The sequence below is a fragment of the Microcebus murinus genome, unplaced genomic scaffold (assembly GCF_040939455.1).
Source record: "Microcebus murinus isolate Inina unplaced genomic scaffold, M.murinus_Inina_mat1.0 scaf082_hap2_Mmur4.0, whole genome shotgun sequence".
Classification (NCBI taxonomy): Eukaryota; Metazoa; Chordata; class Mammalia; order Primates; family Cheirogaleidae; genus Microcebus; species Microcebus murinus.
In genome coordinates, this window is record NW_027439028.1 from 17,524 (window position 1) to 44,501 (window position 26,978).

Here is a 26,978-nt window from a genome sequence, read left to right on the forward strand (position 1 = left end):
CAGGCCCCGCGCCGGCGCTGACCCACTCGGGGCCGGGCCGGGCTTGTTGAGTTCGCTGGCCGGGTCCCGAGGTCTCCACGGGACTGGGGTGCGGGGCGTGGTGGGCTCGGCGGGGTGGGGGGCTGTCTTCACACACACACAACACACACACACACACACACACTCACACACACACACACCAGATGCGCCTCCAGCCTCCACGGCTGGACCCGCCAAGGTGGAGACCTCCAGCCGCCCCCCTCTCCTGGCCTCGCCTCCCTCACCTACCCGCCCCCAACCCCAGTGCGCCGCTGCTGACTGCGCATGCGCGGGCGGTCGCCTTTGGCCCCAGGGGCCGCCCTCCAGCACAACCCCTTTCAGCTGCGCCCCCGCCCTGCGTGTGGGCTGCCGCCTATCCGCCCCGGACCAGGGCTGGGGCACAGCGCATAGGGGAGGGGAGCGAGTGTAGGGGCGTCTCTCGGGATGTGTGCCATGGGTGGGGTGTTTTGGGGGGCGCTGGAGAAATCAGTCCCCTCCATCTCCTACCTCTGGAAACCCCCCAAGCCGTTGCAGAACTGCCGGCACCGCTACCGTGGGGGCCGGGACCCTACTCTGTGTCCTCCTGTGGCCCAGTCCAAGGGGCCTGGGCCTGGCCGGGGCCGGATTGGACCCCAACCACCCTGGGGTGTGGACTTGCTAAAACTGGGCGATTAGAGATTTGGTTCCAGCTTCATTGAGGGTCATTTCACTAAGGAAGGCACCGTAAAGACGTTCCTAAGACGTTTGTGAGGGTGGCAACTGAAAGAGAATTTTAAAGCTGACAGAAGAGGCGAGGAAAGGCATAGGAGATTTCCACACCCAGCAAGGAAGCCTTTCCCGAAACGGAAGAAAGAAACGAGCAAACAGAGACACCGGTAGCCCGCCCGGATCAGAGTCTGCTCCTTAGGGCAAGTTCCCTGACCAGATTCACCCGTGGGTCGCGAGCTAGCGGCATTCAGAAGAGCCAGGCCCGCAGCCTACGCAGAAGACACCTGCGCTCGGGTGTCTGTGGCGGCACAATTCACAATTGCAAAGATGTGGAAGCGACCCGAGTGCCCATCGATCCACGAGTGGATTAATAAAATGTGGCGCGTGGACACCACGGAGTGCTATTCGGCTGTGAGAAACGGCGGTGAGAGGGCACCTCCCGTGTTCTCCTGGCCGGAGCTGGAACCCGTTCCAGTAAGCCAAGTATCCCAAGAATGGACACAGGAGCACCACGTGCGCGTGCTCACCGGCAAATTGGTAGGAACCCATGGACACCTGAGTGGACGTAGAGGAATCACCTTCATCGGGTGGGGGTCGGGCGGGTGGGGGGAGGGGATGGGCATCCACACCCATTAGGAATGGGGTGGGTGCGCACCGACTGGGGGATGGGCGCACTTGAAGCTCTGACCAGAGGGGGGAGGCGGGGAGAGGGCAATGTACCTGACCTTAACATTGGGACCCCCACCATACGCTGCTAAAGCATGAGAGATAAATGAAGAAGACAACAGGGGGGAGGGGGGCACGGGCAATACATGGAACCCTAACACTTGTACTCCCATAATCTGCTTGAAAAGAGAGAGAAAAGAAAATGCAATAATCGAGGTAAGAGGCATGTTTTTTTTTTTTTTTTTTTTTTGGAGACAGAGTCTCCCTTTGTTGCCCTGGCTAGAGTGAGTGCCATGGCGTCAGCCTAGATCACAGCAACCTCAATCTCCTGGGCTCAAGCAATCCTGCTGCCTCAGCCTCCCAAGTAGCTGGGACTACAGGCATGCGCCACCATGCCCGGCTAATTTTTTTCTATATCTATTAGTTGGCCAATTAATTTCTTTCTATTTATAGTAGAGATGGGGTCTCGCTCTTGCTCAGGCTGGTTTCGAACTCCTGACCTCGAGCAATCCGCCCACCTCGGCCTCCCAGAGTGCTAGGATTACAGGTGTGAGCCAGCACGCCCGGCCAAGAGGCATTTTAAAAAAAAAAAAAATGACTCCGAAAAGAAAAGTAAAAGGAGGCCTGTCGAGCACGTCTGGGTGTGACTGTGCATCCCCCAACATCCGGTGCCACCACCAAAGATTCCTACGTGTAGCCCATAGAACGCCAAAATCAACGGGACGAGTTCTGGTCACAACTCCCTCAAAATGACATCCCGGCCTTCTTCTGCAACTCCCTCCCCTCTCAGACTCTCAAGGTTTCCTCCAGCGTGTCGGTTCCCACAGACCAGACCCTTGGTCTGAGACCCGACAGTCCAGGTGCCACGCCTGCTGCCGCGTGGCGGCGGTGCTGCGGCTTGGGGCAAGAGGAGGCCCCACGGAGCGGGCTGGGGCGCCAGGCACCGCGGCGGGCGCTGAGGGTGGGGGTGACACCCCGCCCCCCGACTGCCGCCGCGCTCTCCGAATGGGGACAGAACAAGAGGCAAAAAAAAAAAAAGCCTACGGCACCCGGTATTCCCAGGCGGTCTCCCATCCAAGTACTAACCAGGCCCGACCCTGCTTAGCTTCCGAGATCAGACGAGATCCGGCGCGTTCAGGGTGGTGTGGCCGTAGACAGCGGAGGGCGCCCCAGCCCCGCTCAAGAAGCCGAGCGTCTCTGCGCTTCCCCGCGCCTCCTCCCGCCCCAGGCCCCGCGCCGGCGCTGACCCACTCGGGGCCGGGCCGGGCTTGTTGAGTTCGCTGGCCGGGTCCCGAGGTCTCCACGGGACTGGGGTGCGGGGCGTGGTGGGCTCGGCGGGGTGGGGGGCTGTCTTCACACACACACAACACACACACACACACACACACACTCACACACACACACACCAGATGCGCCTCCAGCCTCCACGGCTGGACCCGCCAAGGTGGAGACCTCCAGCCGCCCCCCTCTCCTGGCCTCGCCTCCCTCACCTACCCGCCCCCAACCCCAGTGCGCCGCTGCTGACTGCGCATGCGCGGGCGGTCGCCTTTGGCCCCAGGGGCCGCCCTCCAGCACAACCCCTTTCAGCTGCGCCCCCGCCCTGCGTGTGGGCTGCCGCCTATCCGCCCCGGACCAGGGCTGGGGCACAGCGCATAGGGGAGGGGAGCGAGTGTAGGGGCGTCTCTCGGGATGTGTGCCATGGGTGGGGTGTTTTGGGGGGCGCTGGAGAAATCAGTCCCCTCCATCTCCTACCTCTGGAAACCCCCCAAGCCGTTGCAGAACTGCCGGCACCGCTACCGTGGGGGCCGGGACCCTACTCTGTGTCCTCCTGTGGCCCAGTCCAAGGGGCCTGGGCCTGGCCGGGGCCGGATTGGACCCCAACCACCCTGGGGTGTGGACTTGCTAAAACTGGGCGATTAGAGATTTGGTTCCAGCTTCATTGAGGGTCATTTCACTAAGGAAGGCACCGTAAAGACGTTCCTAAGACGTTTGTGAGGGTGGCAACTGAAAGAGAATTTTAAAGCTGACAGAAGAGGCGAGGAAAGGCATAGGAGATTTCCACACCCAGCAAGGAAGCCTTTCCCGAAACGGAAGAAAGAAACGAGCAAACAGAGACACCGGTAGCCCGCCCGGATCAGAGTCTGCTCCTTAGGGCAAGTTCCCTGACCAGATTCACCCGTGGGTCGCGAGCTAGCGGCATTCAGAAGAGCCAGGCCCGCAGCCTACGCAGAAGACACCTGCGCTCGGGTGTCTGTGGCGGCACAATTCACAATTGCAAAGATGTGGAAGCGACCCGAGTGCCCATCGATCCACGAGTGGATTAATAAAATGTGGCGCGTGGACACCACGGAGTGCTATTCGGCTGTGAGAAACGGCGGTGAGAGGGCACCTCCCGTGTTCTCCTGGCCGGAGCTGGAACCCGTTCCAGTAAGCCAAGTATCCCAAGAATGGACACAGGAGCACCACGTGCGCGTGCTCACCGGCAAATTGGTAGGAACCCATGGACACCTGAGTGGACGTAGAGGAATCACCTTCATCGGGTGGGGGTCGGGCGGGTGGGGGGAGGGGATGGGCATCCACACCCATTAGGAATGGGGTGGGTGCGCACCGACTGGGGGATGGGCGCACTTGAAGCTCTGACCAGAGGGGGGAGGCGGGGAGAGGGCAATGTACCTGACCTTAACATTGGGACCCCCACCATACGCTGCTAAAGCATGAGAGATAAATGAAGAAGACAACAGGGGGGAGGGGGGCACGGGCAATACATGGAACCCTAACACTTGTACTCCCATAATCGGCTTGAAAAGAGAGAGAAAAGAAAATGCAATAATCGAGGTAAGAGGCATGTTTTTTTTTTTTTTTTTTTTTTTGGAGACAGAGTCTCCCTTTGTTGCCCTGGCTAGAGTGAGTGCCATGGCGTCAGCCTAGATCACAGCAACCTCAATCTCCTGGGCTCAAGCAATCCTGCTGCCTCAGCCTCCCAAGTAGCTGGGACTACAGGCATGCGCCACCATGCCCGGCTAATTTTTTTCTATATCTATTAGTTGGCCAATTAATTTCTTTCTATTTATAGTAGAGATGGGGTCTCGCTCTTGCTCAGGCTGGTTTCGAACTCCTGACCTCGAGCAATCCGCCCACCTCGGCCTCCCAGAGTGCTAGGATTACAGGTGTGAGCCAGCACGCCCGGCCAAGAGGCATTTTAAAAAAAAAAAAAATGACTCCGAAAAGAAAAGTAAAAGGAGGCCTGTCGAGCACGTCTGGGTGTGACTGTGCATCCCCCAACATCCGGTGCCACCACCAAAGATTCCTACGTGTAGCCCATAGAACGCCAAAATCAACGGGACGAGTTCTGGTCACAACTCCCTCAAAATGACATCCCGGCCTTCTTCTGCAACTCCCTCCCCTCTCAGACTCTCAAGGTTTCCTCCAGCGTGTCGGTTCCCACAGACCAGACCCTTGGTCTGAGACCCGACAGTCCAGGTGCCACGCCTGCTGCCGCGTGGCGGCGGTGCTGCGGCTTGGGGCAAGAGGAGGCCCCACGGAGCGGGCTGGGGCGCCAGGCACCGCGGGCGGGCGCTGAGGGTGGGGGTGACACCCCCCCCCCCGACTGCCGCCGCGCTCTCAGAATGGGGACAGAACAAGAGGCAAAAAAAAAGAAGCCTACGGCACCCGGTATTCCCAGGCGGTCTCCCATCCAAGTACTAACCAGGCCCGACCCTGCTTAGCTTCCGAGATCAGACGAGATCGGGCGCGTTCAGGGTGGTGTGGCCGTAGACAGCGGAGGGCGCCCCAGCCCCGCTCAAGAAGCCGAGCGTCTCTGCGCTTCCCCGCGCCTCCTCCCGCCCCAGGCCCCGCGCCGGCGCTGACCCACTCGGGGCCGGGCCGGGCTTGTTGAGTTCGCTGGCCGGGTCCCGAGGTCTCCACGGGACTGGGGTGCGGGGCGTGGTGGGCTCGGCGGGGTGGGGGGCTGTCTTCACACACACACAACACACACACACACACACACACTCACACACACACACACCAGATGCGCCTCCAGCCTCCACGGCTGGACCCGCCAAGGTGGAGACCTCCAGCCGCCCCCCTCTCCTGGCCTCGCCTCCCTCACCTACCCGCCCCCAACCCCAGTGCGCCGCTGCTGACTGCGCATGCGCGGGCGGTCGCCTTTGGCCCCAGGGGCCGCCCTCCAGCACAACCCCTTTCAGCTGCGCCCCCGCCCTGCGTGTGGGCTGCCGCCTATCCGCCCCGGACCAGGGCTGGGGCACAGCGCATAGGGGAGGGGAGCGAGTGTAGGGGCGTCTCTCGGGATGTGTGCCATGGGTGGGGTGTTTTGGGGGGCGCTGGAGAAATCAGTCCCCTCCATCTCCTACCTCTGGAAACCCCCCAAGCCGTTGCAGAACTGCCGGCACCGCTACCGTGGGGGCCGGGACCCTACTCTGTGTCCTCCTGTGGCCCAGTCCAAGGGGCCTGGGCCTGGCCGGGGCCGGATTGGACCCCAACCACCCTGGGGTGTGGACTTGCTAAAACTGGGCGATTAGAGATTTGGTTCCAGCTTCATTGAGGGTCATTTCACTAAGGAAGGCACCGTAAAGACGTTCCTAAGACGTTTGTGAGGGTGGCAACTGAAAGAGAATTTTAAAGCTGACAGAAGAGGCGAGGAAAGGCATAGGAGATTTCCACACCCAGCAAGGAAGCCTTTCCCGAAACGGAAGAAAGAAACGAGCAAACAGAGACACCGGTAGCCCGCCCGGATCAGAGTCTGCTCCTTAGGGCAAGTTCCCTGACCAGATTCACCCGTGGGTCGCGAGCTAGCGGCATTCAGAAGAGCCAGGCCCGCAGCCTACGCAGAAGACACCTGCGCTCGGGTGTCTGTGGCGGCACAATTCACAATTGCAAAGATGTGGAAGCGACCCGAGTGCCCATCGATCCACGAGTGGATTAATAAAATGTGGCGCGTGGACACCACGGAGTGCTATTCGGCTGTGAGAAACGGCGGTGAGAGGGCACCTCCCGTGTTCTCCTGGCCGGAGCTGGAACCCGTTCCAGTAAGCCAAGTATCCCAAGAATGGACACAGGAGCACCACGTGCGCGTGCTCACCGGCAAATTGGTAGGAACCCATGGACACCTGAGTGGACGTAGAGGAATCACCTTCATCGGGTGGGGGTCGGGCGGGTGGGGGGAGGGGATGGGCATCCACACCCATTAGGAATGGGGTGGGTGCGCACCGACTGGGGGATGGGCGCACTTGAAGCTCTGACCAGAGGGGGGAGGCGGGGAGAGGGCAATGTACCTGACCTTAACATTGGGACCCCCACCATACGCTGCTAAAGCATGAGAGATAAATGAAGAAGACAACAGGGGGGAGGGGGGCACGGGCAATACATGGAACCCTAACACTTGTACTCCCATAATCTGCTTGAAAAGAGAGAGAAAAGAAAATGCAATAATCGAGGTAAGAGGCATGTTTTTTTTTTTTTTTTTTTTTTTGGAGACAGAGTCTCCCTTTGTTGCCCTGGCTAGAGTGAGTGCCATGGCGTCAGCCTAGATCACAGCAACCTCAATCTCCTGGGCTCAAGCAATCCTGCTGCCTCAGCCTCCCAAGTAGCTGGGACTACAGGCATGCGCCACCATGCCCGGCTAATTTTTTTCTATATCTATTAGTTGGCCAATTAATTTCTTTCTATTTATAGTAGAGATGGGGTCTCGCTCTTGCTCAGGCTGGTTTCGAACTCCTGACCTCGAGCAATCCGCCCACCTCGGCCTCCCAGAGTGCTAGGATTACAGGTGTGAGCCAGCACGCCCGGCCAAGAGGCATTTTAAAAAAAAAAAAAATGACTCCGAAAAGAAAAGTAAAAGGAGGCCTGTCGAGCACGTCTGGGTGTGACTGTGCATCCCCCAACATCCGGTGCCACCACCAAAGATTCCTACGTGTAGCCCATAGAACGCCAAAATCAACGGGACGAGTTCTGGTCACAACTCCCTCAAAATGACATCCCGGCCTTCTTCTGCAACTCCCTCCCCTCTCAGACTCTCAAGGTTTCCTCCAGCGTGTCGGTTCCCACAGACCAGACCCTTGGTCTGAGACCCGACAGTCCAGGTGCCACGCCTGCTGCCGCGTGGCGGCGGTGCTGCGGCTTGGGGCAAGAGGAGGCCCCACGGAGCGGGCTGGGGCGCCAGGCACCGCGGCGGGCGCTGAGGGTGGGGGTGACACCCCCCCCCCCCGACTGCCGCCGCGCTCTCCGAATGGGGACAGAACAAGAGGCAAAAAAAAAAAAAGCCTACGGCACCCGGTATTCCCAGGCGGTCTCCCATCCAAGTACTAACCAGGCCCGACCCTGCTTAGCTTCCGAGATCAGACGAGATCGGGCGCGTTCAGGGTGGTGTGGCCGTAGACAGCGGAGGGCGCCCCAGCCCCGCTCAAGAAGCCGAGCGTCTCTGCGCTTCCCCGCGCCTCCTCCCGCCCCAGGCCCCGCGCCGGCGCTGACCCACTCGGGGCCGGGCCGGGCTTGTTGAGTTCGCTGGCCGGGTCCCGAGGTCTCCACGGGACTGGGGTGCGGGGCGTGGTGGGCTCGGCGGGGTGGGGGGCTGTCTTCACACACACACAACACACACACACACACACACACTCACACACACACACACCAGATGCGCCTCCAGCCTCCACGGCTGGACCCGCCAAGGTGGAGACCTCCAGCCGCCCCCCTCTCCTGGCCTCGCCTCCCTCACCTACCCGCCCCCAACCCCAGTGCGCCGCTGCTGACTGCGCATGCGCGGGCGGTCGCCTTTGGCCCCAGGGGCCGCCCTCCAGCACAACCCCTTTCAGCTGCGCCCCCGCCCTGCGTGTGGGCTGCCGCCTATCCGCCCCGGACCAGGGCTGGGGCACAGCGCATAGGGGAGGGGAGCGAGTGTAGGGGCGTCTCTCGGGATGTGTGCCATGGGTGGGGTGTTTTGGGGGGCGCTGGAGAAATCAGTCCCCTCCATCTCCTACCTCTGGAAACCCCCCAAGCCGTTGCAGAACTGCCGGCACCGCTACCGTGGGGGCCGGGACCCTACTCTGTGTCCTCCTGTGGCCCAGTCCAAGGGGCCTGGGCCTGGCCGGGGCCGGATTGGACCCCAACCACCCTGGGGTGTGGACTTGCTAAAACTGGGCGATTAGAGATTTGGTTCCAGCTTCATTGAGGGTCATTTCACTAAGGAAGGCACCGTAAAGACGTTCCTAAGACGTTTGTGAGGGTGGCAACTGAAAGAGAATTTTAAAGCTGACAGAAGAGGCGAGGAAAGGCATAGGAGATTTCCCACCCAGCAAGGAAGCCTTTCCCGAAACGGAAGAAAGAAACGAGCAAACAGAGACACCGGTAGCCCGCCCGGATCAGAGTCTGCTCCTTAGGGCAAGTTCCCTGACCAGATTCACCCGTGGGTCGCGAGCTAGCGGCATTCAGAAGAGCCAGGCCCGCAGCCTACGCAGAAGACACCTGCGCTCGGGTGTCTGTGGCGGCACAATTCACAATTGCAAAGATGTGGAAGCGACCCGAGTGCCCATCGATCCACGAGTGGATTAATAAAATGTGGCGCGTGGACACCACGGAGTGCTATTCGGCTGTGAGAAACGGCGGTGAGAGGGCACCTCCCGTGTTCTCCTGGCCGGAGCTGGAACCCGTTCCAGTAAGCCAAGTATCCCAAGAATGGACACAGGAGCACCACGTGCGCGTGCTCACCGGCAAATTGGTAGGAACCCATGGACACCTGAGTGGACGTAGAGGAATCACCTTCATCGGGTGGGGGTCGGGCGGGTGGGGGGAGGGGATGGGCATCCACACCCATTAGGAATGGGGTGGGTGCGCACCGACTGGGGGATGGGCGCACTTGAAGCTCTGACCAGAGGGGGGAGGCGGGGAGAGGGCAATGTACCTGACCTTAACATTGGGACCCCCACCATACGCTGCTAAAGCATGAGAGATAAATGAAGAAGACAACAGGGGGGAGGGGGGCACGGGCAATACATGGAACCCTAACACTTGTACTCCCATAATCTGCTTGAAAAGAGAGAGAAAAGAAAATGCAATAATCGAGGTAAGAGGCATGTTTTTTTTTTTTTTTTTTTTTTGGAGACAGAGTCTCCCTTTGTTGCCCTGGCTAGAGTGAGTGCCATGGCGTCAGCCTAGCTCACAGCAACCTCAATCTCCTGGGCTCAAGCAATCCTGCTGCCTCAGCCTCCCAAGTAGCTGGGACTACAGGCATGCGCCACCATGCCCGGCTAATTTTTTTCTATATCTATTAGTTGGCCAATTAATTTCTTTCTATTTATAGTAGAGATGGGGTCTCGCTCTTGCTCAGGCTGGTTTCGAACTCCTGACCTCGAGCAATCCGCCCACCTCGGCCTCCCAGAGTGCTAGGATTACAGGTGTGAGCCAGCACGCCCGGCCAAGAGGCATTTTAAAAAAAAAAAAAATGACTCCGAAAAGAAAAGTAAAAGGAGGCCTGTCGAGCACGTCTGGGTGTGACTGTGCATCCCCCAACATCCGGTGCCACCACCAAAGATTCCTACGTGTAGCCCATAGAACGCCAAAATCAACGGGACGAGTTCTGGTCACAACTCCCTCAAAATGACATCCCGGCCTTCTTCTGCAACTCCCTCCCCTCTCAGACTCTCAAGGTTTCCTCCAGCGTGTCGGTTCCCACAGACCAGACCCTTGGTCTGAGACCCGACAGTCCAGGTGCCACGCCTGCTGCCGCGTGGCGGCGGTGCTGCGGCTTGGGGCAAGAGGAGGCCCCACGGAGCGGGCTGGGGCGCCAGGCACCGCGGCGGGCGCTGAGGGTGGGGGTGACACCCCCCCCCCCGACTGCCGCCGCGCTCTCCGAATGGGGACAGAACAAGAGGCAAAAAAAAAAAAAGCCTACGGCACCCGGTATTCCCAGGCGGTCTCCCATCCAAGTACTAACCAGGCCCGACCCTGCTTAGCTTCCGAGATCAGACGAGATCGGGCGCGTTCAGGGTGGTGTGGCCGTAGACAGCGGAGGGCGCCCCAGCCCCGCTCAAGAAGCCGAGCGTCTCTGCGCTTCCCCGCGCCTCCTCCCGCCCCAGGCCCCGCGCCGGCGCTGACCCACTCGGGGCCGGGCCGGGCTTGTTGAGTTCGCTGGCCGGGTCCCGAGGTCTCCACGGGACTGGGGTGCGGGGCGTGGTGGGCTCGGCGGGGTGGGGGGCTGTCTTCACACACACACAACACACACACACACACACACACTCACACACACACACACCAGATGCGCCTCCAGCCTCCACGGCTGGACCCGCCAAGGTGGAGACCTCCAGCCGCCCCCCTCTCCTGGCCTCGCCTCCCTCACCTACCCGCCCCCAACCCCAGTGCGCCGCTGCTGACTGCGCATGCGCGGGCGGTCGCCTTTGGCCCCAGGGGCCGCCCTCCAGCACAACCCCTTTCAGCTGCGCCCCCGCCCTGCGTGTGGGCTGCCGCCTATCCGCCCCGGACCAGGGCTGGGGCACAGCGCGTAGGGGAGGGGAGCGAGTGTAGGGGCGTCTCTCGGGATGTGTGCCATGGGTGGGGTGTTTTGGGGGGCGCTGGAGAAATCAGTCCCCTCCATCTCCTACCTCTGGAAACCCCCCAAGCCGTTGCAGAACTGCCGGCACCGCTACCGTGGGGGCCGGGACCCTACTCTGTGTCCTCCTGTGGCCCAGTCCAAGGGGCCTGGGCCTGGCCGGGGCCGGATTGGACCCCAACCACCCTGGGGTGTGGACTTGCTAAAACTGGGCGATTAGAGATTTGGTTCCAGCTTCATTGAGGGTCATTTCACTAAGGAAGGCACCGTAAAGACGTTCCTAAGACGTTTGTGAGGGTGGCAACTGAAAGAGAATTTTAAAGCTGACAGAAGAGGCGAGGAAAGGCATAGGAGATTTCCACACCCAGCAAGGAAGCCTTTCCCGAAACGGAAGAAAGAAACGAGCAAACAGAGACACCGGTAGCCCGCCCGGATCAGAGTCTGCTCCTTAGGGCAAGTTCCCTGACCAGATTCACCCGTGGGTCGCGAGCTAGCGGCATTCAGAAGAGCCAGGCCCGCAGCCTACGCAGAAGACACCTGCGCTCGGGTGTCTGTGGCGGCACAATTCACAATTGCAAAGATGTGGAAGCGACCCGAGTGCCCATCGATCCACGAGTGGATTAATAAAATGTGGCGCGTGGACACCACGGAGTGCTATTCGGCTGTGAGAAACGGCGGTGAGAGGGCACCTCCCGTGTTCTCCTGGCCGGAGCTGGAACCCGTTCCAGTAAGCCAAGTATCCCAAGAATGGACACAGGAGCACCACGTGCGCGTGCTCACCGGCAAATTGGTAGGAACCCATGGACACCTGAGTGGACGTAGAGGAATCACCTTCATCGGGTGGGGGTCGGGCGGGTGGGGGGAGGGGATGGGCATCCACACCCATTAGGAATGGGGTGGGTGCGCACCGACTGGGGGATGGGCGCACTTGAAGCTCTGACCAGAGGGGGGAGGCGGGGAGAGGGCAATGTACCTGACCTTAACATTGGGACCCCCACCATACGCTGCTAAAGCATGAGAGATAAATGAAGAAGACAACAGGGGGGAGGGGGGCACGGGCAATACATGGAACCCTAACACTTGTACTCCCATAATCTGCTTGAAAAGAGAGAGAAAAGAAAATGCAATAATCGAGGTAAGAGGCATGTTTTTTTTTTTTTTTTTTTTTTGGAGACAGAGTCTCCCTTTGTTGCCCTGGCTAGAGTGAGTGCCATGGCGTCAGCCTAGATCACAGCAACCTCAATCTCCTGGGCTCAAGCAATCCTGCTGCCTCAGCCTCCCAAGTAGCTGGGACTACAGGCATGCGCCACCATGCCCGGCTAATTTTTTTCTATATCTATTAGTTGGCCAATTAATTTCTTTCTATTTATAGTAGAGATGGGGTCTCGCTCTTGCTCAGGCTGGTTTCGAACTCCTGACCTCGAGCAATCCGCCCACCTCGGCCTCCCAGAGTGCTAGGATTACAGGTGTGAGCCAGCACGCCCGGCCAAGAGCCGGCCAAGAGGCATTTTAAAAAAAAAAAAAATGACTCCGAAAAGAAAAGTAAAAGGAGGCCTGTCGAGCACGTCTGGGTGTGACTGTGCATCCCCCAACATCCGGTGCCACCACCAAAGATTCCTACGTGTAGCCCATAGAACGCCAAAATCAACGGGACGAGTTCTGGTCACAACTCCCTCAAAATGACATCCCGGCCTTCTTCTGCAACTCCCTCCCCTCTCAGACTCTCAAGGTTTCCTCCAGCGTGTCGGTTCCCACAGACCAGACCCTTGGTCTGAGACCCGACAGTCCAGGTGCCACGCCTGCTGCCGCGTGGCGGCGGTGCTGCGGCTTGGGGCAAGAGGAGGCCCCACGGAGCGGGCTGGGGCGCCAGGCACCGCGGCGGGCGCTGAGGGTGGGGGTGACACCCCCCCCCCGACTGCCGCCGCGCTCTCCGAATGGGGACAGAACAAGAGGCAAAAAAAAAAAAAGCCTACGGCACCCGGTATTCCCAGGCGGTCTCCCATCCAAGTACTAACCAGGCCCGACCCTGCTTAGCTTCCGAGATCAGACGAGATCGGGCGCGTTCAGGGTGGTGTGGCCGTAGACAGCGGAGGGCGCCCCAGCCCCGCTCAAGAAGCCGAGCGTCTCTGCGCTTCCCCGCGCCTCCTCCCGCCCCAGGCCCCGCGCCGGCGCTGACCCACTCGGGGCCGGGCCGGGCTTGTTGAGTTCGCTGGCCGGGTCCCGAGGTCTCCACGGGACTGGGGTGCGGGGCGTGGTGGGCTCGGCGGGGTGGGGGGCTGTCTTCACACACACACAACACACACACACACACACACACTCACACACACACACACCAGATGCGCCTCCAGCCTCCACGGCTGGACCCGCCAAGGTGGAGACCTCCAGCCGCCCCCCTCTCCTGGCCTCGCCTCCCTCACCTACCCGCCCCCAACCCCAGTGCACCGCTGCTGACTGCGCATGCGCGGGCGGTCGCCTTTGGCCCCAGGGGCCGCCCTCCAGCACAACCCCTTTCAGCTGCGCCCCCGCCCTGCGTGTGGGCTGCCGCCTATCCGCCCCGGACCAGGGCTGGGGCACAGCGCGTAGGGGAGGGGAGCGAGTGTAGGGGCGTCTCTCGGGATGTGTGCCATGGGTGGGGTGTTTTGGGGGGCGCTGGAGAAATCAGTCCCCTCCATCTCCTACCTCTGGAAACCCCCCAAGCCGTTGCAGAACTGCCGGCACCGCTACCGTGGGGGCCGGGACCCTACTCTGTGTCCTCCTGTGGCCCAGTCCAAGGGGCCTGGGCCTGGCCGGGGCCGGATTGGACCCCAACCACCCTGGGGTGTGGACTTGCTAAAACTGGGCGATTAGAGATTTGGTTCCAGCTTCATTGAGGGTCATTTCACTAAGGAAGGCACCGTAAAGACGTTCCTAAGACGTTTGTGAGGGTGGCAACTGAAAGAGAATTTTAAAGCTGACAGAAGAGGCGAGGAAAGGCATAGGAGATTTCCACACCCAGCAAGGAAGCCTTTCCCGAAACGGAAGAAAGAAACGAGCAAACAGAGACACCGGTAGCCCGCCCGGATCAGAGTCTGCTCCTTAGGGCAAGTTCCCTGACCAGATTCACCCGTGGGTCGCGAGCTAGCGGCATTCAGAAGAGCCAGGCCCGCAGCCTACGCAGAAGACACCTGCGCTCGGGTGTCTGTGGCGGCACAATTCACAATTGCAAAGATGTGGAAGCGACCCGAGTGCCCATCGATCCACGAGTGGATTAATAAAATGTGGCGCGTGTACACCACGGAGTGCTATTCGGCTGTGAGAAACGGCGGTGAGAGGGCACCTCCCGTGTTCTCCTGGCCGGAGCTGGAACCCGTTCCAGTAAGCCAAGTATCCCAAGAATGGACACAGGAGCACCACGTGCGCGTGCTCACCGGCAAATTGGTAGGAACCCATGGACACCTGAGTGGACGTAGAGGAATCACCTTCATCGGGTGGGGGTCGGGCGGGTGGGGGGAGGGGATGGGCATCCACACCCATTAGGAATGGGGTGGGTGCGCACCGACTGGGGGATGGGCGCACTTGAAGCTCTGACCAGAGGGGGGAGGCGGGGAGAGGGCAATGTACCTGACCTTAACATTGGGACCCCCACCATACGCTGCTAAAGCATGAGAGATAAATGAAGAAGACAACAGGGGGGAGGGGGGCACGGGCAATACATGGAACCCTAACACTTGTACTCCCATAATCTGCTTGAAAAGAGAGAGAAAAGAAAATGCAATAATCGAGGTAAGAGGCATGTTTTTTTTTTTTTTTTTTTTTTGGAGACAGAGTCTCCCTTTGTTGCCCTGGCTAGAGTGAGTGCCATGGCGTCAGCCTAGCTCACAGCAACCTCAATCTCCTGGGCTCAAGCAATCCTGCTGCCTCAGCCTCCCAAGTAGCTGGGACTACAGGCATGCGCCACCATGCCCGGCTAATTTTTTTCTATATCTATTAGTTGGCCAATTAATTTCTTTCTATTTATAGTAGAGATGGGGTCTCGCTCTTGCTCAGGCTGGTTTCGAACTCCTGACCTCGAGCAATCCGCCCACCTCGGCCTCCCAGAGTGCTAGGATTACAGGTGTGAGCCAGCACGCCCGGCCAAGAGGCATTTTAAAAAAAAAAAAAATGACTCCGAAAAGAAAAGTAAAAGGAGGCCTGTCGAGCACGTCTGGGTGTGACTGTGCATCCCCCAACATCCGGTGCCACCACCAAAGATTCCTACGTGTAGCCCATAGAACGCCAAAATCAACGGGACGAGTTCTGGTCACAACTCCCTCAAAATGACATCCCGGCCTTCTTCTGCAACTCCCTCCCCTCTCAGACTCTCAAGGTTTCCTCCAGCGTGTCGGTTCCCACAGACCAGACCCTTGGTCTGAGACCCGACAGTCCAGGTGCCACGCCTGCTGCCGCGTGGCGGCGGTGCTGCGGCTTGGGGCAAGAGGAGGCCCCACGGAGCGGGCTGGGGCGCCAGGCACCGCGGGCGGGCGCTGAGGGTGGGGGTGACACCCCCCCCCCCGACTGCCGCCGCGCTCTCCGAATGGGGACAGAACAAGAGGCAAAAAAAAAGAAGCCTACGGCACCCGGTATTCCCAGGCGGTCTCCCATCCAAGTACTAACCAGGCCCGACCCTGCTTAGCTTCCGAGATCAGACGAGATCGGGCGCGTTCAGGGTGGTGTGGCCGTAGACAGCGGAGGGCGCGCCTGCCCCGCTCAAGAAGCCGAGCGTCTCTGCGCTTCCCCGCGCCTCCTCCCGCCCCAGGCCCCGCGCCGGCGCTGACCCACTCGGGGCCGGGCCGGGCTTGTTGAGTTCGCTGGCCGGGTCCCGAGGTCTCCACGGGACTGGGGTGCGGGGCGTGGTGGGCTCGGCGGGGTGGGGGGCTGTCTTCACACACACACAACACACACACACACACACACACTCACACACACACACACCAGATGCGCCTCCAGCCTCCACGGCTGGACCCGCCAAGGTGGAGACCTCCAGCCGCCCCCCTCTCCTGGCCTCGCCTCCCTCACCTACCCGCCCCCAACCCCAGTGCGCCGCTGCTGACTGCGCATGCGCGGGCGGTCGCCTTTGGCCCCAGGGGCCGCCCTCCAGCACAACCCCTTTCAGCTGCGCCCCCGCCCTGCGTGTGGGCTGCCGCCTATCCGCCCCGGACCAGGGCTGGGGCACAGCGCATAGGGGAGGGGAGCGAGTGTAGGGGCGTCTCTCGGGATGTGTGCCATGGGTGGGGTGTTTTGGGGGGCGCTGGAGAAATCAGTCCCCTCCATCTCCTACCTCTGGAAACCCCCCAAGCCGTTGCAGAACTGCCGGCACCGCTACCGTGGGGGCCGGGACCCTACTCTGTGTCCTCCTGTGGCCCAGTCCAAGGGGCCTGGGCCTGGCCGGGGCCGGATTGGACCCCAACCACCCTGGGGTGTGGACTTGCTAAAACTGGGCGATTAGAGATTTGGTTCCAGCTTCATTGAGGGTCATTTCACTAAGGAAGGCACCGTAAAGACGTTCCTAAGACGTTTGTGAGGGTGGCAACTGAAAGAGAATTTTAAAGCTGACAGAAGAGGCGAGGAAAGGCATAGGAGATTTCCACACCCAGCAAGGAAGCCTTTCCCGAAACGGAAGAAAGAAACGAGCAAACAGAGACACCGGTAGCCCGCCCGGATCAGAGTCTGCTCCTTAGGGCAAGTTCCCTGACCAGATTCACCCGTGGGTCGCGAGCTAGCGGCATTCAGAAGAGCCAGGCCCGCAGCCTACGCAGAAGACACCTGCGCTCCGGTGTCTGTGGCGGCACAATTCACAATTGCAAAGATGTGGAAGCGACCCGAGTGCCCATCGATCCACGAGTGGATTAATAAAATGTGGCGCGTGGACACCACGGAGTGCTATTCGGCTGTGAGAAACGGCGGTGAGAGGGCACCTCCCGTGTTCTCCTGGCCGGAGCTGGAACCCGTTCCAGTAAGCCAAGTATCCCAAGAATGGACACAGGAGCACCACGTGCGCGTGCTCACCGGCAAATTGGTAGGAACCCATGGACACCTGAGTGGACGTAGAGGAATCACCTTCATCGGGTGGGGGTCGGGCGGGTGGGGGGAGGGGATGGGCATCCACACCCATTAGGAATGGGGTGGGTGCGCACCGACTGGGGGATGGGCGCACTTGAAGCTCTGACCAGAGGGGGGAGGCGGGGAGAGGGCAATGTACCTGACCTTAACATTGGGACCCCCACCATACGCTGCTAAAGCATGAGAGATAAATGAAGAAGACAACAGGGGGGAGGGGGGCACGGGCAATACATGGAACCCTAACACTTGTACTCCCATAATCTGCTTGAAAAGAGAGAGAAAAGAAAATGCAATAATCGAGGTAAGAGGCATGTTTTTTTTTTTTTTTTTTTTTTTGGAGACAGAGTCTCCCTTTGTTGCCCTGGCTAGAGTGAGTGCCATGGCGTCAGCCTAGCTCACAGCAACCTCAATCTCCTGGGCTCAAGCAATCCTGCTGCCTCAGCCTCCCAAGTAGCTGGGACTACAGGCATGCGCCACCATGCCCGGCTAATTTTTTTCTATATCTATTAGTTGGCCAATTAATTTCTTTCTATTTATAGTAGAGATGGGGTCTCGCTCTTGCTCAGGCTGGTTTCGAACTCCTGACCTCGAGCAATCCGCCCACCTCGGCCTCCCAGAGTGCTAGGATTACAGGTGTGAGCCAGCACGCCCGGCCAAGAGGCATTTTAAAAAAAAAAAAAATGACTCCGAAAAGAAAAGTAAAAGGAGGCCTGTCGAGCACGTCTGGGTGTGACTGTGCATCCCCCAACATCCGGTGCCACCACCAAAGATTCCTACGTGTAGCCCATAGAACGCCAAAATCAACGGGACGAGTTCTGGTCACAACTCCCTCAAAATGACATCCCGGCCTTCTTCTGCAACTCCCTCCCCTCTCAGACTCTCAAGGTTTCCTCCAGCGTGTCGGTTCCCACAGACCAGACCCTTGGTCTGAGACCCGACAGTCCAGGTGCCACGCCTGCTGCCGCGTGGCGGCGGTGCTGCGGCTTGGGGCAAGAGGAGGCCCCACGGAGCGGGCTGGGGCGCCAGGCACCGCGGCGGGCGCTGAGGGTGGGGGTGACACCCCCCCCCGACTGCCGCCGCGCTCTCCGAATGGGGACAGAACAAGAGGCAAAAAAAAAAAAAGCCTACGGCACCCGGTATTCCCAGGCGGTCTCCCATCCAAGTACTAACCAGGCCCGACCCTGCTTAGCTTCCGAGATCAGACGAGATCGGGCGCGTTCAGGGTGGTGTGGCCGTAGACAGCGGAGGGCGCCCCAGCCCCGCTCAAGAAGCCGAGCGTCTCTGCGCTTCCCCGCGCCTCCTCCCGCCCCAGGCCCCGCGCCGGCGCTGACCCACTCGGGGCCGGGCCGGGCTTGTTGAGTTCGCTGGCCGGGTCCCGAGGTCTCCACGGGACTGGGGTGCGGGGCGTGGTGGGCTCGGCGGGGTGGGGGGCTGTCTTCACACACACACAACACACACACACACACACACACACTCACACACACACACACCAGATGCGCCTCCAGCCTCCACGGCTGGACCCGCCAAGGTGGAGACCTCCAGCCGCCCCCCTCTCCTGGCCTCGCCTCCCTCACCTACCCGCCCCCAACCCCAGTGCGCCGCTGCTGACTGCGCATGCGCGGGCGGTCGCCTTTGGCCCCAGGGGCCGCCCTCCAGCACAACCCCTTTCAGCTGCGCCCCCGCCCTGCGTGTGGGCTGCCGCCTATCCGCCCCGGACCAGGGCTGGGGCACAGCGCATAGGGGAGGGGAGCGAGTGTAGGGGCGTCTCTCGGGATGTGTGCCATGGGTGGGGTGTTTTGGGGGGCGCTGGAGAAATCAGTCCCCTCCATCTCCTACCTCTGGAAACCCCCCAAGCCGTTGCAGAACTGCCGGCACCGCTACCGTGGGGGCCGGGACCCTACTCTGTGTCCTCCTGTGGCCCAGTCCAAGGGGCCTGGGCCTGGCCGGGGCCGGATTGGACCCCAACCACCCTGGGGTGTGGACTTGCTAAAACTGGGCGATTAGAGATTTGGTTCCAGCTTCATTGAGGGTCATTTCACTAAGGAAGGCACCGTAAAGACGTTCCTAAGACGTTTGTGAGGGTGGCAACTGAAAGAGAATTTTAAAGCTGACAGAAGAGGCGAGGAAAGGCATAGGAGATTTCCACACCCAGCAAGGAAGCCTTTCCCGAAACGGAAGAAAGAAACGAGCAAACAGAGACACCGGTAGCCCGCCCGGATCAGAGTCTGCTCCTTAGGGCAAGTTCCCTGACCAGATTCACCCGTGGGTCGCGAGCTAGCGGCATTCAGAAGAGCCAGGCCCGCAGCCTACGCAGAAGACACCTGCGCTCCGGTGTCTGTGGCGGCACAATTCACAATTGCAAAGATGTGGAAGCGACCCGAGTGCCCATCGATCCACGAGTGGATTAATAAAATGTGGCGCGTGGACACCACGGAGTGCTATTCGGCTGTGAGAAACGGCGGTGAGAGGGCACCTCCCGTGTTCTCCTGGCCGGAGCTGGAACCCGTTCCAGTAAGCCAAGTATCCCAAGAATGGACACAGGAGCACCACGTGCGCGTGCTCACCGGCAAATTGGTAGGAACCCATGGACACCTGAGTGGACGTAGAGGAATCACCTTCATCGGGTGGGGGTCGGGCGGGTGGGGGGAGGGGATGGGCATCCACACCCATTAGGAATGGGGTGGGTGCGCACCGACTGGGGGATGGGCGCACTTGAAGCTCTGACCAGAGGGGGGAGGCGGGGAGAGGGCAATGTACCTGACCTTAACATTGGGACCCCCACCATACGCTGCTAAAGCATGAGAGATAAATGAAGAAGACAACAGGGGGGAGGGGGGCACGGGCAATACATGGAACCCTAACACTTGTACTCCCATAATCTGCTTGAAAAGAGAGAGAAAAGAAAATGCAATAATCGAGGTAAGAGGCATGTTTTTTTTTTTTTTTTTTTTTTGGAGACAGAGTCTCCCTTTGTTGCCCTGGCTAGAGTGAGTGCCATGGCGTCAGCCTAGATCACAGCAACCTCAATCTCCTGGGCTCAAGCAATCCTGCTGCCTCAGCCTCCCAAGTAGCTGGGACTACAGGCATGCGCCACCATGCCCGGCTAATTTTTTTCTATATCTATTAGTTGGCCAATTAATTTCTTTCTATTTATAGTAGAGATGGGGTCTCGCTCTTGCTCAGGCTGGTTTCGAACTCCTGACCTCGAGCAATCCGCCCACCTCGGCCTCCCAGAGTGCTAGGATTACAGGTGTGAGCCAGCACGCCCGGCCAAGAGGCATTTTAAAAAAAAAAAAAATGACTCCGAAAAGAAAAGTAAAAGGAGGCCTGTCGAGCACGTCTGGGTGTGACTGTGCATCCCCCAACATCCGGTGCCACCACCAAAGATTCCTACGTGTAGCCCATAGAACGCCAAAATCAACGGGACGAGTTCTGGTCACAACTCCCTCAAAATGACATCCCGGCCTTCTTCTGCAACTCCCTCCCCTCTCAGACTCTCAAGGTTTCCTCCAGCGTGTCGGTTCCCACAGACCAGACCCTTGGTCTGAGACCCGACAGTCCAGGTGCCACGCCTGCTGCCGCGTGGCGGCGGTGCTGCGGCTTGGGGCAAGAGGAGGCCCCACGGAGCGGGCTGGGGCGCCAGGCACCGCGGCGGGCACTGAGGGTGGGGGTGACACCCCCCCCCCGACTGCCGCCGCGCTCTCCGAATGGGGACAGAACAAGAGGCAAAAAAAAAAAAAGCCTACGGCACCCGGTATTCCCAGGCGGTCTCCCATCCAAGTACTAACCAGGCCCGACCCTGCTTAGCTTCCGAGATCAGACGAGATCGGGCGCGTTCAGGGTGGTGTGGCCGTAGACAGCGGAGGGCGCCCCAGCCCCGCTCAAGAAGCCGAGCGTCTCTGCGCTTCCCCGCGCCTCCTCCCGCCCCAGGCCCCGCGCCGGCGCTGACCCACTCGGGGCCGGGCCGGGCTTGTTGAGTTCGCTGGCCGGGTCCCGAGGTCTCCACGGGACTGGGGTGCGGGGCGTGGTGGGCTCGGCGGGGTGGGGGGCTGTCTTCACACACACACAACACACACACACACACACACACTCACACACACACACACCAGATGCGCCTCCAGCCTCCACGGCTGGACCCGCCAAGGTGGAGACCTCCAGCCGCCCCCCTCTCCTGGCCTCGCCTCCCTCACCTACCCGCCCCCAACCCCAGTGCACCGCTGCTGACTGCGCATGCGCGGGCGGTCGCCTTTGGCCCCAGGGGCCGCCCTCCAGCACAACCCCTTTCAGCTGCGCCCCCGCCCTGCGTGTGGGCTGCCGCCTATCCGCCCCGGACCAGGGCTGGGGCACAGCGCGTAGGGGAGGGGAGCGAGTGTAGGGGCGTCTCTCGGGATGTGTGCCATGGGTGGGGTGTTTTGGGGGGCGCTGGAGAAATCAGTCCCCTCCATCTCCTACCTCTGGAAACCCCCCAAGCCGTTGCAGAACTGCCGGCACCGCTACCGTGGGGGCCGGGACCCTACTCTGTGTCCTCCTGTGGCCCAGTCCAAGGGGCCTGGGCCTGGCCGGGGCCGGATTGGACCCCAACCACCCTGGGGTGTGGACTTGCTAAAACTGGGCGATTAGAGATTTGGTTCCAGCTTCATTGAGGGTCATTTCACTAAGGAAGGCACCGTAAAGACGTTCCTAAGACGTTTGTGAGGGTGGCAACTGAAAGAGAATTTTAAAGCTGACAGAAGAGGCGAGGAAAGGCATAGGAGATTTCCACACCCAGCAAGGAAGCCTTTCCCGAAACGGAAGAAAGAAACGAGCAAACAGAGACACCGGTAGCCCGCCCGGATCAGAGTCTGCTCCTTAGGGCAAGTTCCCTGACCAGATTCACCCGTGGGTCGCGAGCTAGCGGCATTCAGAAGAGCCAGGCCCGCAGCCTACGCAGAAGACACCTGCGCTCGGGTGTCTGTGGCGGCACAATTCACAATTGCAAAGATGTGGAAGCGACCCGAGTGCCCATCGATCCACGAGTGGATTAATAAAATGTGGCGCGTGTACACCACGGAGTGCTATTCGGCTGTGAGAAACGGCGGTGAGAGGGCACCTCCCGTGTTCTCCTGGCCGGAGCTGGAACCCGTTCCAGTAAGCCAAGTATCCCAAGAATGGACACAGGAGCACCACGTGCGCGTGCTCACCGGCAAATTGGTAGGAACCCATGGACACCTGAGTGGACGTAGAGGAATCACCTTCATCGGGTGGGGGTCGGGCGGGTGGGGGGGAGGGGATGGGCATCCACACCCATTAGGAATGGGGTGGGTGCGCACCGACTGGGGGATGGGCGCACTTGAAGCTCTGACCAGAGGGGGAGGCGGGGAGAGGGCAATGTACCTGACCTTAACATTGGGACCCCCACCATACGCTGCTAAAGCATGAGAGATAAATGAAGAAGACAACAGGGGGGAGGGGGGCACGGGCAATACATGGAACCTAACACTTGTACTCCCATAATCTGCTTGAAAAGAGAGAGAAAAGAAAATGCAATAATCGAGGTAAGAGGCATGTTTTTTTTTTTTTTTTTTTTGGAGACAGAGTCTCCCTTTGTTGCCCTGGCTAGAGTGAGTGCCATGGCGTCAGCCTAGCTCACAGCAACCTCAATCTCCTGGGCTCAAGCAATCCTGCTGCCTCAGCCTCCCAAGTAGCTGGGACTACAGGCATGCGCCACCATGCCCGGCTAATTTTTTTCTATATCTATTAGTTGGCCAATTAATTTCTTTCTATTTATAGTAGAGATGGGGTCTCGCTCTTGCTCAGGCTGGTTTCGAACTCCTGACCTCGAGCAATCCGCCCACCTCGGCCTCCCAGAGTGCTAGGATTACAGGTGTGAGCCAGCACGCCCCGGCCAAGAGGCATTTTAAAAAAAAAAAAAATGACTCCGAAAAGAAAAGTAAAAGGAGGCCTGTCGAGCACGTCTGGGTGTGACTGGCATCCCCCAACATCCGGTGCCACCACCAAAGATTCCTACGTGTAGCCCATAGAACGCCAAAATCAACGGGACGAGTTCTGGTCACAACTCCCTCAAAATGACATCCCGGCCTTCTTCTGCAACTCCCTCCCCTCTCAGACTCTCAAAGGTTTCCTCCAGCGTGTCGGTTCCCACAGACCAGACCCTTGGTCTGAGACCCGACAGTCCAGGTGCCACGCCTGCTGCCGCGTGGCGGCGGTGCTGCGGCTTGGGGGCAAGAGGAGGCCCCACGGAGCGGGCTGGGGCGCCAGGCACCGCGGGCGGGCGCTGAGGGTGGGGGTGACACCCCCCCCCCCGACTGCCGCCGCGCTCTCCGAATGGGGACAGAACAAGAGGCAAAAAAAAAGAAGCCTACGGCACCCGGTATTCCCAGGCGGTCTCCCATCCAAGTACTAACCAGGCCCGACCCTGCTTAGCTTCCGAGATCAGACGAGATCGGGCGCGTTCAGGGTGGTGTGGCCGTAGACAGCGGAGGGCGCCCCAGCCCCGCTCAAGAAGCCGAGCGTCTCTGCGCTTCCCCGCGCCTCCTCCCGCCCCAGGCCCCGCGCCGGCGCTGACCCACTCGGGGCCGGGCCGGGCTTGTTGAGTTCGCTGGCCGGGTCCCGAGGTCTCCACGGGACTGGGGTGCGGGGCGTGGTGGGCTCGGCGGGGTGGGGGGCTGTCTTCACACACACACACACACACACACACACACACACACACTCACACACACACACCAGATGCGCCTCCAGCCTCCACGGCTGGACCCGCCAAGGTGGAGACCTCCAGCCGCCCCCCTCTCCTGGCCTCGCCTCCCTCACCTACCCGCCCCCAACCCCAGTGCGCCGCTGCTGACTGCGCATGCGCGGGCGGTCGCCTTTGGCCCCAGGGGCCGCCCTCCAGCACAACCCCTTTCAGCTGCGCCCCCGCCCTGCGTGTGGGCTGCCGCCTATCCGCCCCGGACCAGGGCTGGGGCACAGCGCATAGGGGAGGGGAGCGAGTGTAGGGGCGTCTCTCGGGATGTGTGCCATGGGTGGGGTGTTTTGGGGGGCGCTGGAGAAATCAGTCCCCTCCATCTCCTACCTCTGGAAACCCCCCAAGCCGTTGCAGAACTGCCGGCACCGCTACCGTGGGGGCCGGGACCCTACTCTGTGTCCTCCTGTGGCCCAGTCCAAGGGGCCTGGGCCTGGCCGGGGCCGGATTGGACCCCAACCACCCTGGGGTGTGGACTTGCTAAAACTGGGCGATTAGAGATTTGGTTCCAGCTTCATTGAGGGTCATTTCACTAAGGAAGGCACCGTAAAGACGTTCCTAAGACGTTTGTGAGGGTGGCAACTGAAAGAGAATTTTAAAGCTGACAGAAGAGGCGAGGAAAGGCATAGGAGATTTCCACACCCAGCAAGGAAGCCTTTCCCGAAACGGAAGAAAGAAACGAGCAAACAGAGACACCGGTAGCCCGCCCGGATCAGAGTCTGCTCCTTAGGGCAAGTTCCCTGACCAGATTCACCCGTGGGTCGCGAGCTAGCGGCATTCAGAAGAGCCAGGCCCGCAGCCTACGCAGAAGACACCTGCGCTCGGGTGTCTGTGGCGGCACAATTCACAATTGCAAAGATGTGGAAGCGACCCGAGTGCCCATCGATCCACGAGTGGATTAATAAAATGTGGCGCGTGGACACCACGGAGTGCTATTCGGCTGTGAGAAACGGCGGTGAGAGGGCACCTCCCGTGTTCTCCTGGCCGGAGCTGGAACCCGTTCCAGTAAGCCAAGTATCCCAAGAATGGACACAGGAGCACCACGTGCGCGTGCTCACCGGCAAATTGGTAGGAACCCATGGACACCTGAGTGGACGTAGAGGAATCACCTTCATCGGGTGGGGGTCGGGCGGGTGGGGGGAGGGGATGGGCATCCACACCCATTAGGAATGGGGTGGGTGCGCACCGACTGGGGGATGGGCGCACTTGAAGCTCTGACCAGAGGGGGGAGGCGGGGAGAGGGCAATGTACCTGACCTTAACATTGGGACCCCCACCATACGCTGCTAAAGCATGAGAGATAAATGAAGAAGACAACAGGGGGGAGGGGGGCACGGGCAATACATGGAACCCTAACACTTGTACTCCCATAATCGGCTTGAAAAGAGAGAGAAAAGAAAATGCAATAATCGAGGTAAGAGGCATGTTTTTTTTTTTTTTTTTTTTTTGGAGACAGAGTCTCCCTTTGTTGCCCTGGCTAGAGTGAGTGCCATGGCGTCAGCCTAGATCACAGCAACCTCAATCTCCTGGGCTCAAGCAATCCTGCTGCCTCAGCCTCCCAAGTAGCTGGGACTACAGGCATGCGCCACCATGCCCGGCTAATTTTTTTCTATATCTATTAGTTGGCCAATTAATTTCTTTCTATTTATAGTAGAGATGGGGTCTCGCTCTTGCTCAGGCTGGTTTCGAACTCCTGACCTCGAGCAATCCGCCCACCTCGGCCTCCCAGAGTGCTAGGATTACAGGTGTGAGCCAGCACGCCCGGCCAAGAGGCATTTTAAAAAAAAAAAAAATGACTCCGAAAAGAAAAGTAAAAGGAGGCCTGTCGAGCACGTCTGGGTGTGACTGTGCATCCCCCAACATCCGGTGCCACCACCAAAGATTCCTACGTGTAGCCCATAGAACGCCAAAATCAACGGGACGAGTTCTGGTCACAACTCCCTCAAAATGACATCCCGGCCTTCTTCTGCAACTCCCTCCCCTCTCAGACTCTCAAGGTTTCCTCCAGCGTGTCGGTTCCCACAGACCAGACCCTTGGTCTGAGACCCGACAGTCCAGGTGCCACGCCTGCTGCCGCGTGGCGGCGGTGCTGCGGCTTGGGGCAAGAGGAGGCCCCACGGAGCGGGCTGGGGCGCCAGGCACCGCGGCGGGCGCTGAGGGTGGGGGTGACACCCCCCCCCCGACTGCCGCCGCGCTCTCCGAATGGGGACAGAACAAGAGGCAAAAAAAAAAAAAGCCTACGGCACCCGGTATTCCCAGGCGGTCTCCCATCCAAGTACTAACCAGGCCCGACCCTGCTTAGCTTCCGAGATCAGACGAGATCGGGCGCGTTCAGGGTGGTGTGGCCGTAGACAGCGGAGGGCGCCCCAGCCCCGCTCAAGAAGCCGAGCGTCTCTGCGCTTCCCCGCGCCTCCTCCCGCCCCAGGCCCCGCGCCGGCGCTGACCCACTCGGGGCCGGGCCGGGCTTGTTGAGTTCGCTGGCCGGGTCCCGAGGTCTCCACGGGACTGGGGTGCGGGGCGTGGTGGGCTCGGCGGGGTGGGGGGCTGTCTTCACACACACACAACACACACACACACACACACACACTCACACACACACACACCAGATGCGCCTCCAGCCTCCACGGCTGGACCCGCCAAGGTGGAGACCTCCAGCCGCCCCCCTCTCCTGGCCTCGCCTCCCTCACCTACCCGCCCCCAACCCCAGTGCGCCGCTGCTGACTGCGCATGCGCGGGCGGTCGCCTTTGGCCCCAGGGGCCGCCCTCCAGCACAACCCCTTTCAGCTGCGCCCCCGCCCTGCGTGTGGGCTGCCGCCTATCCGCCCCGGACCAGGGCTGGGGCACAGCGCATAGGGGAGGGGAGCGAGTGTAGGGGCGTCTCTCGGGATGTGTGCCATGGGTGGGGTGTTTTGGGGGGCGCTGGAGAAATCAGTCCCCTCCATCTCCTACCTCTGGAAACCCCCCAAGCCGTTGCAGAACTGCCGGCACCGCTACCGTGGGGGCCGGGACCCTACTCTGTGTCCTCCTGTGGCCCAGTCCAAGGGGCCTGGGCCTGGCCGGGGCCGGATTGGACCCCAACCACCCTGGGGTGTGGACTTGCTAAAACTGGGCGATTAGAGATTTGGTTCCAGCTTCATTGAGGGTCATTTCACTAAGGAAGGCACCGTAAAGACGTTCCTAAGACGTTTGTGAGGGTGGCAACTGAAAGAGAATTTTA

General features: G+C 60.2%; 10 non-coding genes across 10 annotated transcripts; all 10 read right to left on the reverse strand.

Annotated features, from left to right (window-relative positions):
* Nucleotides 1–2,429: 2,429 nt before the first annotated feature.
* LOC142869513 (5S ribosomal RNA) lies at nucleotides 2,430–2,548 on the reverse strand. The gene has a single exon (XR_012918114.1). It is a non-coding gene; the product is annotated as a 5S ribosomal RNA (ribosomal RNA).
* Nucleotides 2,549–5,049: 2,501 nt separating this feature from the next.
* Nucleotides 5,050–5,168, reverse strand: LOC142869503 (5S ribosomal RNA). The gene has a single exon (XR_012918104.1). It is a non-coding gene; the product is annotated as a 5S ribosomal RNA (ribosomal RNA).
* A 2,500-nt stretch (nucleotides 5,169–7,668) lies between these two features.
* LOC142869504 (5S ribosomal RNA) lies at nucleotides 7,669–7,787 on the reverse strand. The gene has a single exon (XR_012918105.1). It is a non-coding gene; the product is annotated as a 5S ribosomal RNA (ribosomal RNA).
* A 2,497-nt stretch (nucleotides 7,788–10,284) lies between these two features.
* LOC142869505 (5S ribosomal RNA) lies at nucleotides 10,285–10,403 on the reverse strand. The gene has a single exon (XR_012918106.1). It is a non-coding gene; the product is annotated as a 5S ribosomal RNA (ribosomal RNA).
* A 2,508-nt stretch (nucleotides 10,404–12,911) lies between these two features.
* LOC142869506 (5S ribosomal RNA) lies at nucleotides 12,912–13,030 on the reverse strand. The gene has a single exon (XR_012918107.1). It is a non-coding gene; the product is annotated as a 5S ribosomal RNA (ribosomal RNA).
* A 2,498-nt stretch (nucleotides 13,031–15,528) lies between these two features.
* On the reverse strand, nucleotides 15,529–15,647 carry LOC142869507 (5S ribosomal RNA). Its single transcript, XR_012918108.1, has one exon. It is a non-coding gene; the product is annotated as a 5S ribosomal RNA (ribosomal RNA).
* Nucleotides 15,648–18,144: 2,497 nt separating this feature from the next.
* On the reverse strand, nucleotides 18,145–18,263 carry LOC142869508 (5S ribosomal RNA). Its single transcript, XR_012918109.1, has one exon. It is a non-coding gene; the product is annotated as a 5S ribosomal RNA (ribosomal RNA).
* Nucleotides 18,264–20,762: 2,499 nt separating this feature from the next.
* LOC142869509 (5S ribosomal RNA) lies at nucleotides 20,763–20,881 on the reverse strand. The gene has a single exon (XR_012918110.1). It is a non-coding gene; the product is annotated as a 5S ribosomal RNA (ribosomal RNA).
* Nucleotides 20,882–23,378: 2,497 nt separating this feature from the next.
* On the reverse strand, nucleotides 23,379–23,497 carry LOC142869510 (5S ribosomal RNA). Its single transcript, XR_012918111.1, has one exon. It is a non-coding gene; the product is annotated as a 5S ribosomal RNA (ribosomal RNA).
* Nucleotides 23,498–25,995: 2,498 nt separating this feature from the next.
* On the reverse strand, nucleotides 25,996–26,114 carry LOC142869512 (5S ribosomal RNA). The gene has a single exon (XR_012918113.1). It is a non-coding gene; the product is annotated as a 5S ribosomal RNA (ribosomal RNA).
* Between the last annotated feature and the right edge of the window lie 864 nt (nucleotides 26,115–26,978).